General features: G+C 35.4%; 1 long non-coding RNA gene across 1 annotated transcript in view; it reads left to right on the plus strand.

The window, feature by feature from the left end:
* Positions 1 to 5,783, plus strand: part of LOC130540606 (uncharacterized) — a 71,280-nt gene extending 65,497 nt beyond the window's left edge. Inside the window, exon 5 of the long non-coding RNA XR_008954602.2 lies at positions 4,942 to 5,783. This is a non-coding gene — a long non-coding RNA (uncharacterized LOC130540606). The remainder of the gene's footprint in view (positions 1 to 4,941) is intronic.
* Positions 5,784 to 6,000: the final 217 nt, after the last annotated feature.

Genomic DNA, 6,000 nt, shown 5'->3' on the forward strand with positions numbered 1-6,000 from the left:
AAATGTACGTGGCTATTAGTTAACCTTATAAGCACTCTTTCATGGCCCAGCTAAAAAAAAAATCAATTATATTTGTCACTATAGCACTATCCTATTACAATACAGTTTATCAAATAAGAAATTTGTTAATTGCAACCTACGCAGAGTTATTCATGCCTTCAAATATTGTTATGTACCACTTGTCATAATGTATTATAAGCATTGCTTAACCCTATTTTTCTTATTATTGTACATTCTATAGAGCTGAAAAGGTAGCAAATGTGCTTTGAGCATCACAGAAACCCCGATTCCTAATTCAAAGTAGCTGTTCAATAAATATTTCTTAATATATGATCAGAGGGAAGAATAATATGATGTATAAAGGCTAGGGGATGTACCGTGTTTGCAGTCTTCTCCTTCAAGACTTCTACACATTAGAACAAGGCCACGAAAAAGACATTGCAAATAGAGACATTTATTTCCTGCCCTTTTTATAATTGTACAAAATATTCTATATTTACAATAATATAATTTTATCCTGAACATAGCAGTTAGTTTTATGAGAGTTAGAATATAGGCTGGATTCTGGTTCTAGATCTACCACTTACTAAATGTTTGACCTTGGGTGAGATCAAACTTAACCACTTTAAGCCTCAATTTTCCTACCTCTAAAATGCAGATTATTACAGTAGCTAACTCACAAGGATGTCCTGAAAATTAATAAGGACGCATTTTTTACAGCCATTAGCATAGTGCCTGTGACAGGTTAACCCTTCAATATATAACAGAGCAATAACAATAAGAACATCATCACTTGATTTATTTATTGGTTGAGATATTAGACCTGTTTGTAGGAACATTAAATGGAGTCCTTTATTTTCCTACAGCAAAGTTTTACGTATTATATTATGAGACTTTTAATTAATGACATTACAGAAACCCTAGGAAAGCATCAAAATAATAAAACCCTACTAAGCTCTCAAAATAAGTATAACATTTGAAAAACATAAGATCTGAAAGAGAAATATGAATTAAAATCAGTGTTGATGTCTCAGGCTTTATTATAACTCTAGGAATAGTTTTGAAATTATTGTATTTATATATATTCTATCTTAAAAGTAGTTAATAAGTAGGAATAAGATATACTGGTTTGAAATTGTGGTCTAAATTACATAAGATAATTTAACTAATCAATTAGTAATCATTGTTCAAAAGCTTGGAAAGCTGTTTATTACATTTTATATATTTAATAATTGATCATTACACTGAAAAAAATTGTATCACCACTTCACTTTGTGGCCATATCTCTGTTTATGTTGCCTATTTCTATGAATAAAACAGCAAAGCTTGAACGGGACATGAAATACGAAGTCAGTAGTGGAAAAGGACTCAAAAGTTATACTCACATTATAACAATTCTGCTCTTGTAGTTTCTGACTCGCTTGAGACATTTTTAGTAAAAAGGATAGCCCCACACGGGACGAAGATGCCCTGCCCGTAAGTTTGACTGACTAGAAAATATGTTGTGTTCCTCTTTTCCTAATTGAATACCCTTTATTTCTTTCTCCTGCCTGATTGCCCTGGCCAGAACTTTGAACACTATGTTGAATAGGAGTGGTGAGAGAGGGCATCCCTGTCTTGTCCCTGTTTGCAGATGACATGATTGTATATTTAGAAAACCGCATCGTCTCATCTCAAAATCTCCTTAAGTTGATAAGCAACTTCAGCAGTCTCAGGATACAAAATCAATGTGCAAAAACCACAAGCATTCTTATACACCAGTAACAGACAGAGAGCAAAATCAGGAGTGAACTCCCATTCACAATTGCTTCAAAGATAATAAAATACCTAGGAATCCAACTTACAAGGGATGTGAAGGAGCTCTTCAAGGAGAACTACAAACCACTGCTCAATAAAATAAAAGAGGACACAAACAAATGGAAGAACATTCCATGCTCATGAATAGGAAGAATCAATATCGTGAAAATGGCCATACTGCCCAAGGAAATTTGCAGATTCAATGCCATCCCCATCAAGCTACGAATGACTTTCTTCACAGAATTGGAAAAAACTACTTTAAAGTTCATATGGAACCAAAAAAGAGCCCTCATTTCCAAGTCAATCCTAAGCCAGAAGAACAAAGCTGGAGGCATCACACTACCTGACTTCAAACTATACTACAAGGCTACAGTAACCAAAACAGCATGGTACTGGTACCAAAGCAGAGATATAGACCAATGGAACAGAACAGAAGCCTCAGAAATAATACCACACATCTACAACCATCAGATCTTTGACAAACCTGACAAAAACGAGAAATGGGGAAAGGATTCCCTATTTAATAAATGGTGCTGGGAAAACTGGCCAGCCATATGTAGAAAGCTGAAACTCGATCCCTTCCTTACACCCTATACAAAAATTCAAGATGGATTAAAGACTTAAATGTTAGACTTAAAACCATAAGAACCCTAGAAGAAAACCTAGGCAATACCACTCAGGACATAGGCATGGGCAAGGACTTCATGTCTAAAACACCAAAAGCAATGGCAACAAAAGCCAAAATTGACAAATGGGATCTAATTAAGCTAAAGAGCTTCTGCACAGTAAAAGAAACTACCATCAGAGTGAACAGGCAACCTACAGAATGGGAGAAAATATTTGCAATCTACTCATCTGACAAAGGGCTAATATCCAGAATCTACAAAGAACTCAAACAAATTTACAAGAAAAAAACAACCCCATCAAAAAGTGGGCAAATGGTATGAACAGACACTTCTCAAAAGAAGTCATTTATGCAGCCAACAGACACATGAAAAAATGCTCATCATCACTGGCCAGAGAAATGCAAATCAAAACCACAATGAGATACCATCTCACACCAGTTAGAATGGCAATCATTAAAAAGTCAGGAAACAACAGGTGCTGGAGAAGATGTGGAGAAATAGGAACACTTTTACACTGTTGGTGGGTGGGACTGTATACTAGTTCAACCATTGTGGAAGTCAGTGTGGCGATTCCTCAGGGATCTAGAACTAGAAATACCATTTGACCTAGCCATCCCATTACTGGGTATATACCCAAAGGATTATAAATCATGCTGCTATAAAGACACATGCACACGTATGTTTATTGCAGCACTATTCACAATAGCAAAGACTTGGAACCAACCCAAATGTTCATCAATGATAGACTGGATTAAGAAAATGTGGCACATATACACCATGGAATACTATGCAGCCATAAAAAGGATGAGTTCATGTCCTTTGTAGAGACATGGATGAAGCTGGAAACCATCATTCTCAGCAAACTATCGCAAGGACAAAAAAATCAAACACCACATGTTCTCACTCGTAGGTGGGAATTGAACAATGAGAACATTTGGACACAGGAAAGGGAACATCACACACTGGGGCCTGTTGTGGGGTAGGGGGAGGGGGAAGGGATAGCATTAGGAGATATACCTAATGTAAATGACGAGTTAATGGGTGCAGCACACCAACATGGCACATGTATACATATGTAACAAACCTGCACATTGTGCATATGTACCCTAGAACTTAAAGTATAATAAAAAAAAATGTTGTGTATTCTCTAAGTGCAATGTCTTATTTGTTATAGTAATACTTCTTCTAGACCAAATTGAAAATATTGTAATTAGCAGCATGACAAAGATAATAGCTGTCATTCCCTGAAGACCTACTAGGTTCCAGGCATACCTCTGCAAGAAGAGTTTATTATTTACATTATCTTGTGTGCCAAGTAAACTAACATTAAGCAGTTTATGTAATGTTCCCAAAGTCACCCAGGTAATAAGTGGCAAAGTGAGGATGTGACAATAGCTTTTTCTGCCTCCAAAGTCAATGCTCTCAATTGTCTAATCACTTAACCTATGAACACCACAAGGATGATATAACATTCCCAGGTACCCCAAATAAAGTTTGTTTCTCTCATTTGCATATGCTTAAGAATCTCTGTGGGTTTTGCTTCATATTTATGTATGTGAAGTTAATTGCTGAAAAATGTTTAGCTTACTTAATTGGGGTATACTCTTAAGATTAAATTTAACTCCACATTTGCAAAACTGATACCAGCTTTAAGAAACCCTATTCTTTAGCTGTACCAAATTACTACTCATTCTGCAAAATTATTATGCTTTGATTTTGTCTTAGCCCATCTGGTTTCTCCTACTGGAATCCTTTATCTACTTTGCAGATATGTCCATTTATTTTATTTTTTAAGGCTCAGGGCGAGCATTTCCTACTCTATAGAGTTTTCTAAGAACTCCTTATACTACTGCAAGTTGTGTGGCCTTCCTTTGCATCCCAGTCCATGTTATACACACCTCAACTATACTATTATCTCATACTTTATAATAATTTTTTACCTGTTGCTTTTTCCCCTTGCCACACTACAGTGTACTCTCTTGAGGAGATAATTTCATCTCTCCTAAATCTTTTCGATGCTCAGCATAGTGTTTGACACATAATATAGTCTCCATAACTATTACTGAATAAATCATCACAATTAATAAACATTCTCATATTTTGATTTCCTTCTGCTTTTACAAATGGTTTCTCTATAGTTAAAAAACTATGTATACTACATTTCAACATCCTGTGGCATTCTCTAATATATCACATAATGTTGTGACATTATCTAACACCTGACTTGAATCATTTCTAAGGTCTCCAGTCCTCTCATGGAAATCTACATTTTATATTTAAGATTCAGGGAAGCACAAGCTTTTATTAAAAGAAGCCCCCTCAAAATAAGTACCACCTTATTTTCTTTTAATAACCAGTCACCAAGGAAAGTTATCATACTAGCTTAATTTTTCAAGCTTCCTGATAGTATTGATCCAAGCATGGCCAGATGGTTTCTTACAAATAAACTCCAGGTGGAATGATATTAATTTATTTTTAATCATTCCTGTTCTAAATATACTTCTTTTTTCTTCCACAGAACAAAGAATTGATTCAATGCCAGACTGTCTGGAGCCAGTAGAACTGAAGAAAATGATGACTACTAGGGAATAGATTTTAATATGTGTAATATGGTTTAGTTGACCACAATTATTAACAATCAACATATCATAGAAACAATATATTGTTTTCCCTAATAATCAGGCCTGGGTCTACAGAGTTGTACTGAGAACAGGATTAGTGTAGCTGATGATATATGAAGAGTTATGTTTGTCACACAGCCTGAAAGATTATTAAATGTCTACTTGGTCAAGCACTTAAAGCATGCATTCTTTAGCTATCCTTTTCTCTCTTAATTTCTTTTATAAAATTCAGGAGATGTTCTGATCTCTGAGAATGTAAAACTTACAAGTTGCAAATTTAAACCTCCAAATTGATGATAATCTTTTGGTGGATATAGGCATAGAAATAAACAAAAACAAAAATGAAAAAAATTATGTGTCAACAAATGCTTATTTGTCTATAGGTAGATTTTGCCAGCCCAGAAATAGTTTCCTAGGTTTCAGCGAGGAGTTGGTATTTGAACAAAGAAGGTGATTACAATGTGATTCCTTTCTAATTTCTAAGAGTACAGTGTTCTATAATTGCTCAATCAATGAATGAGATAACCCAGCACATTATAGCATCAGATGAAAGAACTTTTCATTAGAGATAGAGGGGTCAGGAAAGATATTCCAGGAAAGGGAGCATCTCCTCTATATCCTGCAGGAGGAGTTGGAGCCAACCAGGTAGGCATGGTAGAAAATAGCATTTCAAGCAAAATGGTGGCTCTTATGGGAAAGAAAAGTGGGGCCTCTGGGCAGCACCCAGACTTCAGACTTGTCCGACACATCTCAGACATTATGTTTCCCATGTGCTACCTAACACCATATACTGCATTCTATAAGTCAATGCTTTTGCTTAATATTGCAGCTGGTGCCAAATATGGAAACACTAGAAAATAGGGAGCTAGCTCTACTTTTTATTATTTTGCTGACTTCTAGCAAAAGGCAATTTCCTAAGTTTCTCTATCTGCAAGATGGTGATAAATATGATAGCA

The sequence above is a fragment of the Pan paniscus genome, chromosome 9 (genome assembly GCF_029289425.2).
Source record: "Pan paniscus chromosome 9, NHGRI_mPanPan1-v2.0_pri, whole genome shotgun sequence".
NCBI lineage: Eukaryota > Metazoa > Chordata > Mammalia > Primates > Hominidae > Pan > Pan paniscus.